Here is a 15,758-nt window from a genome sequence, read left to right as displayed (position 1 = left end):
AGGGGTGGAGACCAAAAGCCACAGGGGAGCCTGAGGTCAACCAGAAGCCCTGTGGCACAGGGATTTTGATGATAAGCTTGGCCACAAGCGCCAGGCAGCTGCGGTGTTGCCACGCATAGGCATTCAGGGAAGTGAAACACGCGCTGCTGCCCCACGGCTCATGAGGACAAGCTGCAGGCTGTAATGGGGGCAGCAGAGGAGATCTATCTATCTATCTATCTATCTATCTATATATATATAATATGGGTGCCCAGTGCTGCGGGGGTGAAGCAGTATTGGGAATTTTTTAGCAACAGTCCTTCCTGTGGACAGATTGCTGCTTCCTCCTGAGGTAAATAGCTTTGTGGCTGCTTCTGGTGATGTGCTCAGGAGCAGACAGTGAGACAAGAAAGGGTTCATGGGGCGTGTGCAAACTCCTCAAATACCAATTTTCTTGCAGAAAAGCAGACTAGGTGTCATGGCACTATCAAAACTATCAACTGCAACAAGGTCTTTTACCATCACATACCAAAATACTCTTCATGCCAGTCCCTCTGCTGCCTTCTTCAAGTCTCTCCTGACCCAGGCCACACTCTCTCTCCTCCCTCTGCTTCTTCCTCAGCCGCTCTCCCTTCATGGGCTCTCAACCACTTAACAGAACCAGCCACAGCTGCTCCTTGTCTACATCAGCCAACCCGCTGCCCCTGAAGCCAGCCCACAGCTGTATATTATCAATGCTAATTAACCCACCTTCATTGCTCTGCAACTGGGAGGTATACAAATGCTGCAGCCTTGGTTAATACAGTGTGTGTAACTGGCATGGTGAGCTCACTCAAACTCACGTGAGGGGCTCACAATCAGTTTTCCAGTTCTTTGAAGGGTGACATACAGGCAAATCCCTGCCTTCTCTTGCTTATTGTTGCACTTCTGCCCATATTTCCCTTGTTTGCAGGCAGGAGGGAGGGGTGAAGCCTATATAAAAAGTTTTGCAAGGGGCTGTAGCCTCTCCTTGCCCCACAGCAGCTGGGAGGGAACCGTCACAGCCACCTACCTGGAGCTGCTCACCTGTGCCAGGATGCTCATCCTGGGACTGGGGATCTGGCAGGTACCTGCTGGAGCTGGGGACCTCTCCTCATCCCCATGCCTCTCATCAGGCAGGTGACACCAGGAAATTGCTGAGTCACCGAGTTGCTTTTTCAGCAACTGTCTCTTCAGGTCAGGAAAATGCAGCAAATCCTCTGTGCGGTGTTTCTTGCCTTTTGAAGTATTTCAGGTAGTGCATCCCTGTCCTTCAGGGAATTTTTAAAGAGTGCATGTAGTGAGCTGGTAGAAGAAGATTTTTCTTAGCTATGGAAAGAATTACATACTACAAAAGTGAAAATCTCTGCCTGGCTTGTTTTTCGTTGGTTTTGCTTTTGGCACTGGGTATTAACGTCCCAGCATATCATGTAGGTGTAATCTTTGACAAGTGCATGTAGATATAGGAACTTAAGTGGCATTGAGTGTTTTGAAAATGGGAATTTACATTAACTCCTTAGAGACTGAGGATAACTTACTTGTATGGCAGCAGGTGAGTATGCAGCACTTTCCAGGAAAATAGTTTGGGTAGTTCTTTACCTGCAAATGTTATGTAATAGACTTTTGGTAAGAGAGGTCTGAAGATATACTGAATTGCAAATGTAAAAGGACTCAGGAAATGAGCTGAAAATTTTAAGAAATTTGAGAAATTTAAGAAAGTGGGCTGCTTAAGAAATAGAAATAAGAAAAAAAAGTGGATTGTCTCTGGATTTGAGACTGGAAACTAAATGCGTTGAATTGCAAGCTTCCAACTCTATGAAACACTGTACAGTCAGGGTAAAAGTATGTTAAATAATTCTTGCTGTAGTTTTGGGTCAGCTGCTACTCATCTTGAGAAAACTGATGCACAAATGGGGCTGAGTTTATTTAACCCTTTCATTCTTGATTGGTCTGATGACAAAAGACACTAAGAAGCCTAAAGCAACTAAAGTAAGCTTTAAAAAAACAAAGCGTGCCTTGCATGGGACCTCTTAAGGCACCGACGCTGTGATGGATGAGCTCTCTGAAGGGAACCTGTTAATTTGCTAACAGGAACTGGTTAGGACTAAACAGAAGGAAAATTTTGGACACATCATCCCTGCCACCACAAAATTCTCTTGTGTTAACGCAATGAAAACGTGGCCCAAATCCACTGTGATTACTTCATCAAAGCTATTTGATTTCAAGGTTCCCACAGCAACTTCAGCTGCAATGCCCTGTGGTTTGGTGTGTCAAAGGGGCCTCTCCTTTACCCAGTCACTCTGACCTGACGTCCTGTTTAGTGAGCACCATGTCAAACGAAGCAATGGATTATTTTTTCTGATAAACATCTCGCATTACGGAGTTTTGTGTAATTACAGGGTATATTGTCACCTTTGCTCTTCACCAACTCCTTCTCCACTTGGAAACGATGCCGATTGCTCCTGCGCAACAGATTTCCCGTGCTGCGGCAGCACCCAGGGGTGAGGTACTCCATACACCTCGCATCTGGCCAGTGTCACCAGTGGCTTGTTTTCCCATGCCACCCTGGGAGCCGCAGCGATCATACGTAGGAAGGGCTGCAAAAAAGGAAAACTTGTACAACTTTAAACCAGCTATTTGGTTGTGTGTAGCCTTGTGGAAAAAACACTGCAGTTTCTACGTTTGGGTGGAGTTTTTTTAGTTTAGGTGAACCAACCAAGCACCCTTGTATTTGAAATACTTGAAGAAGTGAAATCATTAAAAAAAAAAAAGATGATGGGTGGGGATGTAATGAAGTTATACGTAGGAAATGGTCACAGTTTTGAATCATGTTTCTGTTTGAAGTGCCATTTTCCAGGATCGGTATCCAGTCATCAAACAACTCTTCAGTGTCTCCAAGCCAAGAATCTGAAGTGATTTACTTTGCTTTTCAGTACCAGGCTGTGTATTTTACCCAGGAGGTGGCACTGTCTGTAGTGTTTTGTCATCCCCGCACCTCCACACGCCAACAGGAGCCAGCCTGTTCGCTGCAGGGCCAGCAAGCTTTCCAGAGGTGATTCTTTCCTCATGCCGCCAGCATCTCACACTAAAACTGCTTTTAATTTCTGGGCAGATTAGAACTTAGTTCAAGATAGTCTGGTGTCTAAATGTGAACGTTCAATCCTTAGAAAAAGGCAGATCAGCTCTGGCAACTCAACAGTGACTGATTCCCATGGCTATTTTATTCCAGAAAAATAGTGAAAGCAAAATCCAAACTGGAACACCTCATTATTTGGGGGCTTAAAATCTCCAGATGTGGAGAACTGCAAACTGCTTTTTCTGCTGTTTACCAAATTGCTAACTTCTCTTCTTTTTTCCGTCTCCCCCAGTAACAGCAAGAGACAGTGACATTTGCCATCAGTGCTGGGTACTGCCACTTCGATTGTGCCTACCTGTGCCAGGATGAGCGGGGGATCAGGGATGCACCATGAGAAAAAATTGAAGAGGGGGTTGTAAGGCGAGAAAACCTCTTTATTGTAAGGTATGTCCCTGGATAACTTGTCTCACATGATGCCAGCTCTCAGGAGAAAAGGTCCCAATGTGAAAAGTGCCAGGGGATGAAGCTGGTCTGGGAGTTAACTCCTCTCCGCCAGGGCAAAGAGTGTTGTGGATGGAGGGAAGGAAGAGGTCAACACTTGGGGGGAGGGGGAAGGCTTGATTTGAGAAGGATTTTTTTATAGTCCATATCCATTGTCAGCCACGGAGACAGGAACTGAGGCCGTGCTCTCAGTTGCCTCTGAGATAGGAAGCAGGGCTATTGTATTCCTGGTCACTCCTGCTGCGCAGCTGGCCTCAGCCTGTCAACTCCTGTATGTTATGTTTTGTTTTGTTTTTTCCCCCAACAACAATGGTAGGAAAAATAAAGTAACTTCTATCTGCTGGAAGCTGGCGGGTCGATTTTCACCAGTTTTGCTTTTTTTCTTAGTTTTATTGAATTGTTATACGCGTCGTTGGAATTTTAGATGATCTCATTCTCATTTTACTTAACTGATAGTACCGCAAATAAAATAAGGTGCACAAAAGTGGCACTTCCTCAGGATGGGAAGATGTGCCATACTGTGAGCTGCCTCTGTGTCTGTGCCGTGTATCCCGCTGCCAGGGATGCTCAGCAGCTCTGAGGCTAGGAGAGCAGCTCCCAGGCACTGCGTTACCCCTGCAGCTGTGGTCCACCTTCCACGAGAGATCCCTGGTGAAGGAGGTGTACCAGAAAACACTTGCTGCCCTCCAGCTGGATTATCTGGATCTCTACCTGATGCACTGGCCCATGGGATTCAAGGTATTGAGACTTCAGTTCCTGGGAGCCATCTGACAGAGCTCTGCCGCATTTTCCTTTGGGACCAGACATGCCCTTAGTCCTCCCTAATGAGGAGTGTTGTTAAACCTCACCAGGATGTAATGACAAACCTCTGCAGGGAGTGCCCAGGAGGAAAGGTAAAGTTATGGCTGCTTAAGCTATGTCTTGTAGTACAAAAGCCACCTTATTCTACCCTGCACAGCACGTCCATGTCAAAGATCAAGTTACCATCCAGACAACATTCCTCTTAAAGCCTGGGATGTGGCTGTCATTTACTTATCCAGGGTCAAACAGTTGTGAATTACTTAGTTCCTATTTTTCTCTTCTCTCTCTGCCCCAAGGTTAAATAAATTCTCGTTTCCCCATCGTATCACATCCCTGGCCTTCCCTCAGCCTGACTGAAGCACATAAAAGCCTCTGCCCTTCCTCTGCCTGCAGGACGGATTCTCAAGAGGCAGATTTTCTTGAAGATTACTCTGTTCGTACAGATCACGGGTTTTGGCCACCTCTCTCCGCAACACAAACATAAGCCAGGATATCCAGTGTGTCTTTAGCTCCACTCACTCGTAGAATTTCTAAGTAATTTCTTTACTCACGATTTGCCCTACCTGAAACTTGCTTTTCTTTTGTGATGGTAGGCGGGAGAGGAGCTATTTCCTGCAGATGGAAATGGCACCATCATTCCCAGTGGTACAGATTTTCTGGGTACGTGGAAAGTACATTCATTGAGAAGCTGAAAAATTCTTGCTAGTTGGAAATAACAACATGAGAAGCTTCAGGTTTCCACTTTGGGAATAATTCTGAGAGAATGTCCAATGTGAAGTATTCCAGATGGCTGATTTCTCTGTGCCCTCAGGCTCCTTCTTCTGTTACTTTGCCAAGATTGAGGTATTTTTATGCCTACTGCTTACTAAACTGGCTGGGTAGGCACGGCAAGAGGAAATCTTTGAGTGTGTGTGTACCCTGCAGTGGCTTGAGGTGACACATGCTGTCACTTCAGTCCCCACACCACTCCCCGGGCTTTAGCTGTAGCCACGCTCATCCCTGGTTGCACCTGAGCTGTCCAGACCACAGGAAAGCCAACATGTCTGTGCCAGTGTACCCAGAGCATCCAAATTCCACCCCCCCACACCCCCCCCGAAAGTACTGGAACTTGTCCAAAGTCCTTTGCTAACTCCATGTGTGCAACACAAACAGGCATGAGCACAGGCTGTGTGGGAGGCACGACTTGGGCTCAGGTTCCAGTTTCTCCGTGGCTGATGGTGTGGGCTCCCTTTCCCCTCCATGCCCACCCTGTGCGCGGCATGGCCAGGTCAAAAGAAGACATGAGACTCACGAGAGTCAGAAGAATTTGCTGATGCTTTTTTTTCCTTCTGTTAGATGAAGAATAAGGCACATTTTTGTTGCTCATTTGAAAAAAAAAAAAAAAGTGGACATTTCAGGCTGCTGGTTATTATAGCAACATAAAAAAAATTATTTCTGCTTTGGAAGAGGTGTATCTTCCGCTCTTGAGGCTGGTAGTAGATTATTTTGTCCTGTTTCTATTCTGCTGGAGGTGCCAATTTAATTAGGGCTTTCTAGCTGTTTTATTGTTCGCTAGTGGGAAAGAAAATGGGAGGAGGGGGGGAAGAACAGCACAGCACTGCTTATACTGTACTGCCACTGCTAAATGGGAGATCTCACTGGGGAGATTAATTGGTGTTGATGATCGGGTATCCTGCTCTAGCCCTCCCAGAACAGCGCCTTGTGGAGCTGCTCTGTTCCAAATGTAAAGCTTTTTATTATGGGATAATTATTTTGTTAGCTGAGGAATTATCCTGAAAACCCCTTTTATTTATGAGCAGAAGGTCTACCTGGGGACAATATTTCAAAATAGCTGTATTCTACTGAAATAATAATAGCATTGTAATTGGTAATCTGAATAATGCCATTATTTATTTGTATGATGATACATGGTGTGAGAGCCTGAGTCTTTGACCAGGGTCCCATGGTTCACTGTACTGTACTAACGCCACATCAAAACAGGATCCCAGCCATGATGATTTTTACCAGTCAAGTCTTAGTGCAGGCATTTTTTCCATATGAAAAAAAATAAAAGATCTCAATTGAATAGCAAGTCTGATTCTGTAGTGTTTCTAGGCTATGGAAGAGCTGGTGGATGCAAAAATGAAGGCTGTTGGAGTCTCCAACTTTAACCACAATCAGATAGATCAGCTCCTGAGCAAACCAGGCTTAAGACGCAAGCCTGCAAATAATCAGGGAAACTGTTCTCAAAACTCATCAGTACTGACATCACACCTGTCTGTGGTGTTGCATTTGATAGAACACCTCTGGCAGTAAAATACTTTATATGTTAAGGCAGTGCTTTTTCATATCTGTGTGGGAATAAACCTGTATTTAGCTAAATTGTAAAGTGACGAAAGATGCAGGGGACACTGTGCCCTTCCTTGTGCAGGAGGCTGCAGTCACACAAGCCTGCAGCCCTCCTGGCTTGGACGTGCAACCTTCACCTTTCTTTTGACTGCAGCACTGAGCTCGTGTAGGCTGAGAGCTGAGCTCTGCCATGCAGAACGCAGTGGGGCTTACCCTTCCCCGCTCCTACAACCCTAAAGGAAAAAGAACAGACAGGACCAGAGCCAGGCTGCACTGCTGGGGTGAACAGGTAGGGCTGGGTGCCAAGGGAGCTGGGTGCTTCAGCTGGATGTGCACAATCGGCCCTTGGAGCCCAGTGAGAAGAGGACTGTGAGAGCTGCCTGCCTCTGGCAAGAGAAACTAATGTTTGAAGATTGGGTCTTGCTGGAGGCAGGGTTGGGAAGAAGGGGAAAGGATCTCAAACGCTAGCTGATCCTCTTAAAAAACCCACAGCTGCAAAAAGAACCACATTTTCAAAGCTGCTGTGGGGCTTGATAGGTCACCACAGTGATGCTAAAACTTGAAGTATCTTTTTTCTTTTTTTTTTTTTTTTTTTTAGATTGAGAGCCACTCCTATCTTCCTCAGGAAAAGCCTAAGTTTTGATTAAGTTTTGCCAGTCCAAAGGGATCTCTGTCACTGCACATTGTCCCCTTGGAGCACCCAGCTGGCCACGATAGGAACACTTTTTGTGAGACTTCTTTCTTAGATGTAAACTGCAGCCAATACAGTAAACCAGTCTTAGAATGTGTATAAACCTTCACAGAGTAAAACTGATGTGATTAGAAAAATATTTACTAATTCATTAAAAATGACACACGCACAGAAACCTCTCTCACGCTTATTGTGATATTCAGTCCACTAATTCATACCCATGCTGTTACTGGAGTTTCATATTTAGGAAGAAAAGGAACAACTGGTTGGTGAAAGTAGTGAAGGTAATTCTTAACTGAGCTTGGGCAAGCTTCTTAAATATGCAAGAGAACTTCTGAACTAAAAAAAATAACCAAAACCAAAGCTGCATATGCTTATGAGAATAGCAACCTTGCAGCCCTGCTGAGACAAACGGATTAGGGTTTTAGACCGATGACATGAAGAAATGTTCCTTTTACTCCAGTCTTCATGGCTTTCCCTGACCTGGAACAGGGTGTTTACCAGAGCAGCTGTGCTTGTGAAGGACATGACAGCTGCCCATTCTGAAGATGAAATTTTCAGGATCCAGAGCAAAGAAATTCCTGGCCTGATCCCAGGCTGGACTGAAACATGTTATAGTTACTGTTATACCAGAAACTACAGACCTCTTCTCATGTGCCAACCTCTGATAAAACAATTAAGAATGAAGGCAGGGATTCGAGCAATAGGAAGATGGTGAATTAAAGTGTGCAAGTTGATGCTTTCTTATAATTTAAATAATATTCATACACTACAGTGCTTGAACGAGAATCTAGTGGGCCATTTAACTGCTGAAGCCTGCTTTTTATTTGCACAGGTCCAAGCCTGAGGATATTTCCTGTTCTGATAATTCCCAAATCAAGGAAATTGCACTCCAGTACAGCAAAACCCCAACTCAAGTTAATACTGGTCGCAGTATTTTCCCTGGTGACACATATTTTTCCCACTTGTGCTAAAGTAACAATTCACAGAGGTATTGTGGAAAGCTGAGTTCTAGCTGTGTCTCATACGCATTGTAATGCTTTAAAAAATATTATGTCTTAACACTAGTTTTAATGACGGACAGGAGATTACCAATGGCTTTGGGCTTTAATTGGTACACTAGCCACTTCTACACACAGCATCCCTGGTCAATCCTGCGCTCTTGTTCAATGTACTCCCATGCTGTCATCTCAACTTCAGAGACAAATAATCATTAAATGAGCTCATGTAATAATTAGGAAGTTTCCTATATTGCTTTTCCTATGTAAGCCATCTGTGATTACCAGTGGAACTGCTCCATGTAACCATGCAGGCACATACAGTTTTCAGCTTTCAGAACACAAGGCAGAACTTCTCAGCTGTAACTCCCTATCTGTTCCTGCAGGTGCTTATCCAGCTCCCGATGCAAAGAAATGTGAGTATAATTCCCAAATCCATCACTCCACACCATATTTATGAAAATTTTAAGGTAGAAGTGTACCTTAGAAAATTACCAATGGCGTTAAACTTTACACAGAAAAATCCACTCTGCCAGTGGAACAAAGTAATGCCTTCATACTTAGAACTGGCAAAACCTTTTGTCTGCCAGATACCATGTAGGTTACTTCTTTATGAATGCAAAAATTTACTTTGAAAGTAAGGAGCCAAGCCTCCTTCATTAGAACACATCAAACAAGAGGGAGTAACTTTTCCACCTTGTGATAGAAATATGATGCAATTAGAGCCCACCAGCCCTGTAACTTTATGACATTTACTGACTGTTCACCACAAACGTGCATCTATTGCACACTTCCTAGTGCTTCTACAATGCTTTTCCACTTCTGTTTTTGATATTCTTTCTGCAAATGAACTTACATGTCTTCTTGAAAACTGAACTCACTCGGCTGTTTGGGATCTTTACTCAGGTGTTTGAATTGTCTAAAAAGATGGAAACCTTCCTTGCTTTCAAGAAGTGGTAAGCGAGTCCTTCATGTTTTAGCAAGATTGGATTATCATTGCATATCCTCTTAACAGACAGTATTTGCTAGCCTCACTTAAATCGAGATCCCCAATACCCAGTCACATTCATATCAGCTGGAATCCAGGACTAGGGTTTATAAGGGCATTGCCTATCTTGTACAGGTTGGCAGCACTAGGATTTTTGCAGGTACATTGTGTGTTAAAACATCTTGTAATGTATACATACCAAACTGCTGTTTGAAAATCAAAATCAGCTAGAAACTCCAAAATAAGTAAGTGGCAATTTTTTTTTCTGTTGGTTTTTTTTTTTTTTTTTGGCTACTTTATATGAGAGACAGTGTAAACAAACTCCATTTTAAGAACGAGAGTTTTAAGTTTTTTTGAAGTGAAAAGCTGTGCCTATGTATTTGTCAACATTATTAAGGCAGTGTCAGATAACAGAACGGTTAGATACACTTAACAAGATCTGCAATTTACTCTGTTTTCCCAAGTTACTCCCTTATCTAATAGCAGACTTAGCAGTTCACAAGGAGTGGTTCACTATCACAGGGAAGTTTGACAACTTCAGCTAAGCAAAACATACATTATCTTTTAAGAACAAGGTCACTGGTATATGTGAAGAGCATGAACTTCCACTTCCCTGTGTAAACTAAGCAGACTCATGTTAATGTTTTTATTGTTGGTCACAGTTTCAGTTCTGCAGAACTTTTGTCAGGGGGAAAAAAAGCTTTTTCTTCTTAGCCTTAAGACTATATCCTTAAAGCTTTTTAATCATACTGTCTTTTTCTAGATGCAAAAAAATCACAAGGACTATCCTTTTTTAGAAGACTAACATAGGCATCATCTTCAGATCCTCCAGGAATCAGGACCATATATCACCATTTCAAGTTTGTAATACTTCACGTGTATTGAATCACAATGTAAGTGGAATATGTATTACACGACAGGACAAAGGTAGCTTACAGGCATGTAATCTTGGAGCATGCATGCGTTTGCATCCCTTATATCAACTGCAGTTGATTCAGTTGTTTATTGGTACCTTTGCTCTGCTTTTTTAGCAAAATTCTCAGTTGTAGCCAAATATATATTCTCTTACCATTCAGTAATGATAGTTGAAGTTTAATAAACCTGAACATTTGGGATTTGTGAAAAGCAGTCTTTTATCATAAATCCTGATAAATTTTAGAGAAATTGAGACTCTTAGTGATTGTATTTTTGGACAAAAGGTCAAAACATACGCTACCTTTTAGCTGTTAATGCAAGACAACGCATTTAACATCAGATCCTTATGAGATAAGACAACATGCTGCTTGAGATTCTTAGTTCAGTAATTCCAGTGTAACAGAATGAAAGCTCTTTAGAGGACACTGCTGAACTATGTTTGAGGAGCTATTTTCTTAATGAGGTTTCCTATTTATGAACTGCTAAAAACTAATAAACTAGTAGATTTGTATGTTTGGTTTGTATCTACAAGAATACATAAATACTGCCTTTATCAGTAGAATGGCTGTGGTGAAGACTGTGAATCTCTCTCCCAACAAATCCAAAGTCTGATAAAGGAGACATGGATGAATTATTTTGTTTGGCAACTGTCTTGTTCAACAAGCAGAAAAGCTGGGCAGCATTGTAGAAGCCAACAGTGGATTTTCACTCTCTCATACTGCTCCCTAGATACTGTCTGTTTGTGTTTTGACTCAAAAGGTGTCACTAGATGTTTTCTCTAGTAAAAAAAAAAAAAAAAGTCAGTGCTACTGCAGCCAATGCATCTGCTGGAGTTTTAACAAGGCACATGTTAATCATGACTTCTTGCTCTTGAACTCTAACATGCGACTCAAAGCTCCCACAATCACTTTAGGTTCTTCCAGTCCAGTAGAAGAACAATGTGGATCAGCACTGCCTGCAGAGAGGAAGGACAATTGTGTAATTAAGGTTCAGGACTAGGATACACACTTGATGGATATCCTTTTCCAACTGATTTTCTTTGTAGTTGATAAAGGAAATGATGACATATCTTTGAGCTACTTTAGACTTTTGCAAGATATTTGAATAACAAGTGCCCCAGAAATGGCAAAGCAATTTCCATCCAATTAGATCTCCTACAGCAACTCTTCTAAAGAAAGAGGTCTGAGAAGCACATCAGCAATTAACAGTTACAGTGCAGTGGTATGGACAGAAAGGTGCCTGTAATAGTTTCTCCCCCCCCCCCCCCCCCAACATGCTAAATTGAAAAGGTCAGTTAAAGGGTATTATCACAGCCTCAGCTAGAAAGTGAGCTCTGTGGAAGGTGCTCTGCTTCCAGGCATTCAGACTGTGGTCAGGTTGTCAATCCACAGCAGCAGGAGCGATACCCACCTAAGGCTGTGGCACAGAGCCAATCTTGACATATTCTCTACTTCATAGGAATTTTCTAACAACATTCCAATTTAATCACAGCTATCAGACTTCAAGTTATTTACAGGATGTTTATAGATTGTGGTTAGCAGGAAGTCAGACTAGATGATCACAGTAGCCATATAATAGTAAAAAATTCAAAACAAGTTAGAAGCCAGAGATTGTGCATTTGTTTTAGAGACAATAGATCTTTTTCAGCTGCAGAGACTTTTGCAAAGGTAAAAGGAGAAAAAAAAATTGGGTGATGTCATTTACTGGGAAATAAAGTACCTTCTACTTTGCAGCAAAGCTGCAGCCATATGACTGAGACAACGTGCCTTTCTAGCAGACCATTACTTCACAGCAATCACAGCAGCCCATGACAGCAGTAAGACTGCTTGCTGTAAGCTGCTCATGGTGCACACTTCCTAGCTTCACCAGTTCACCCACCTCAACACATATGCCACAAGGGCACTGCTCTAATTGCATCTACTATCTGTAGAGATGAAACTACAAAGCACGGTCTCCCTTGTATTCAGTTCCAAGGATTCCAAAATCTTCCAGCCTCTCCTGTGTTTTGGGAGTTCACACTCTGCTTTACACAGACTTACAACTTGTTAAGAAAACAAAAATTGCCATGCAGGGCTAGAGCAGAGGCTTGGGCTTGTTTTACCGCTATTATAAATTACGAGCCAGCGTTTTCTTGGTCAGATCACTGCAGCAGCAAAGAGGAAGGGAAAAGGTACAACTGCCTTCTAAAGAGTTTCATTTGTTTGGTCAGTGCAGGGACCTGCAGCAACGTGTACTGCCACACACACTGACAAGTGCTGGTAACTCTCTAGTCTCCACCTTCAGATTTACCTGAACCCCGTGTTCACAGGCAAGTGTACACTGACAGCCATTTAACCCACTCCCTTCTTTCTGTGGTTGTAACTAATCCAACTGCATGTTGCTGCCTAGGTAGCCTCAAGACACAGTCTGTCTCCACACACTTCTCAGCAGCCCACGAGCATTTGTTAGCTACTAATCCCCAGCTGGATCAATGTCCAGCTGGAGGAGCAGATGTGCAAGAGGCCACAAGTGTAGCGCTTCATAGACCTGACATCATCAAGGCCATCTCTTTAAGCCAGGAGAACATGCCACACTACAGACAAAATCCTTCAGGAAAAGAACATAACTATTCTCCCAGTGTCAGGTGCAGCATAAAGAGGCTCAAGTCACCACGACTGGCTCGAGGGAGTGGAGTAAGTTTCTTGAAGGACTAGCAGCTTCTGTTCCTGTGTACCTACTTCCTCAGCAGCATAATAGTCATCCTTCTTTTGGAACTACACTAAGAGATTTATATTATCCCCAAATTTCCAGTTTTCATCAGCCATGTAACACTGCTCCTAGACCAAACCCACAGATACATCTTTCCTAGTCAGCAGTGAGATCATCTGTACCACTGGACCGAGCCCAGTAAATGGAAAACACCTTAGCCTAGCATTTTGCCTTTGTATCACAACATGTTGTCCCATGCTTTCATTGTGCAGTTCATCTGTTCTGGTATAGTCAAGCCTTCATTAAAAGTTCCAAAGGGGCTGGGTGAAAACTAAAAGTGTTTTTTAGAGGGAAAACAGGATAACATAGGTAATGAACAATAGGTAAAATTCAAAACTGCTGATCATTGCTGCTTAGGTTTTCCATCTGTTATTGTTCCAAGCTCTCTCATATTGAGCTCAATATCATTTGAAAGAAAACAGGATGAGAAACAACAGAAACAGTAATATAGAGACCCATTCAATCCTGCAAATGAAGTTCTGGTCCTTGCCTTCCTCTATCTTAAAGATTTATAGAAGACTGACAAGGACAATCAATGGCCTAGGAATAATTTATACAGATGGCAGTTAAGTAGACTAAAACTTTCCTTGACCTGACACTAGGGCAGAGAGCTATACCAGAAGTTTACCAAACCTGGAACAGCTTAGAAAGCAACTGGTCTATTTCCAGTCACACTATCTCCTCCGCTGTAAAAACAGTGGCATCAAATGAATCTAGCAGCAGACAAGCCCAAAACAAGTCAGAGACAGCAATTCTTCACAAGATGCGTGGGTGTGAAAAGCCATTCTCCTGGAATGTCACATTCACAAGGTAACTGAAAAGGAGTTAACCGACGGCCATGAAACACCCTAAACCGTTGTCAGATTATTTAAATAACACGCCACTGCAGTGCTCAATTTACTCATCTTCAACAACTCCTTTTGGCCACTGTTTAAGACAAGATATTGCTGTAGGTGATTATTTAGCCTGATTCAGTTCAGCTGTTCTTACAAGCCAGCTGATTACTAATTATAATCAGGCTTATTTAGTTCAGAAGAGCTAGATTGTATATTCAGCTTGACTTTTTTTTTGCTGAAGAATTTGGATTAAAAAAAATATGTAGTTTTGCAGATGTTTATACTAGTGGTCCTGTACCATGCACTTTAACAATTTCAAATGCAAGAGCAACATGGCCTATCGGTTTTAAGAACTGCCTCTCAGCTTAAATGAGCAAGATCCTGCCAGAATAAGGCAGGGCTCTGTACTTTAAGTGACCCAGGACAAGGACAAGGGATGGATGATGAATAGTTACTGACAGTTTATAGATTAAAAACTAGGGGAGTATTAAGTGATTAAAAAGATAAAATCATTTATCTTGAGTCAACTGTTCTGTGCTGCAATAAAGCAGAAGACTCCAAATTTCTAGTCATATCTTCAACGCAGCGAACGCAGATTAAAAATCTAAATACAGGATTTTCTTTTCCTTTTTTGAGTAATTTCCTGTGCCCCAGATTTCACAGCTCTGCACAGTTGTTACAGTATGCACTTGTGTCAGTCTCACAAGCTCAGCAAGAAGAGAGATCCCACCTCTCCCAGGGAGAGGGAAAGACCAAGTTACAAAGCATCATATAAAAAGTTATTCCAGCCAGGCAGGCTGGTGTATTTGCATTCCAGTATCAGAAGCCAAGCTGTTTTCTCCCAAAGGAACATCAACTGCAGCCTGAAACATACTGTGCCTGTAAGACTATTTATGGTGTCCTGCTTCCAACCAGCAAGATACTAACTCCAGCTACTTCTTGTAGTCTCCTCTACTACCCCCCAAAAAAGTCTCATAAAAGGCATCTTGCCACCTCCAATGAGGTAACTGCTAATTTTCTCTACCTGTTCTCCCTGATAAATCAGTTCATCATTCTTTGCTACCACAGCAATAGATCTGTTCTGAGAGCCATTTTACCGTGAAGAAAGGCCTGCTAACCTGGTATCATTTGAAGCAGTGAGAGTGCAGCTGGAAGTGAAACACATTTTGAGCGCAAGTACCAATTCTACCTGTCCCAAGAACGTGATTTTTCTGTCTCTGCTCCTGTAGGCTGAATTCTTTCCCCAGGATGTGCTACAGTATCATGCTAGCTTAACTCCTGCTGCAGAGTCCTGAGAAAGTCTAGTAAGAGAGGCCAACAAGGTGGAGCCGAACTACAAGTTCTTAAATAAAAAACTCAAAACAAAAAACAACCACTTTTCATTGGAAGAGCTACAAGATTGTATTTGTCCTTAAAGTGCTTTGATCAGAAACCCAGAGATCCGTCGAATCAAAATACAAAAACAAATGCTGTGAACAGTTATAGCAGGAAGAGCTCAGTTATCAGGAATGCTAGGCTCCGGATATCTAATTCTTTGATCTTTCCACTTTACCTTTTAAGAGATGAAAGGAAATCTCTGCCCTTGTAGGCAGCGTGGCACAAGTATGGGGGTACAACAGCCATTTAATTTTACTGTAACAATCCCCAGATCAACCTAGATTAAAGGAAGACTTGGCTGCAGTCTAGAAGACTGGCTCTTCCTCTAGATCAGCCTTATTTAATTATATCTGGCCTTGAAGAAGCAATCCAAAAATCATTATGGGTTGACAGGGTTTTCCATCATTCCCTCCTCATTCCTCATCCATTCTGACAACAGCCTGCTTTCTGTTCAAGCTCATGCATCATTGTCCCTTCACTCAGGTGCTTCTTTTTCCTCTAC

The 15,758-nt window shown here is 42.7% G+C and overlaps 1 pseudogene; it reads left to right on the top strand.

Annotated features, from left to right (window-relative positions):
- Nucleotides 1–798: 798 nt before the first annotated feature.
- LOC121088634 lies at nt 799–11,527 on the top strand (annotated as a pseudogene).
- The last annotated feature ends 4,231 nt before the right edge of the window (nt 11,528–15,758 follow it).

This window comes from Falco naumanni, chromosome 5 (genome assembly GCF_017639655.2).
Source record: "Falco naumanni isolate bFalNau1 chromosome 5, bFalNau1.pat, whole genome shotgun sequence".
Lineage (NCBI taxonomy): Eukaryota > Metazoa > Chordata > Aves > Falconiformes > Falconidae > Falco > Falco naumanni.
The sequence above is the reverse complement of the archived record's forward strand: the minus strand, read 5'-3'. Positions and strand labels throughout refer to the sequence as shown.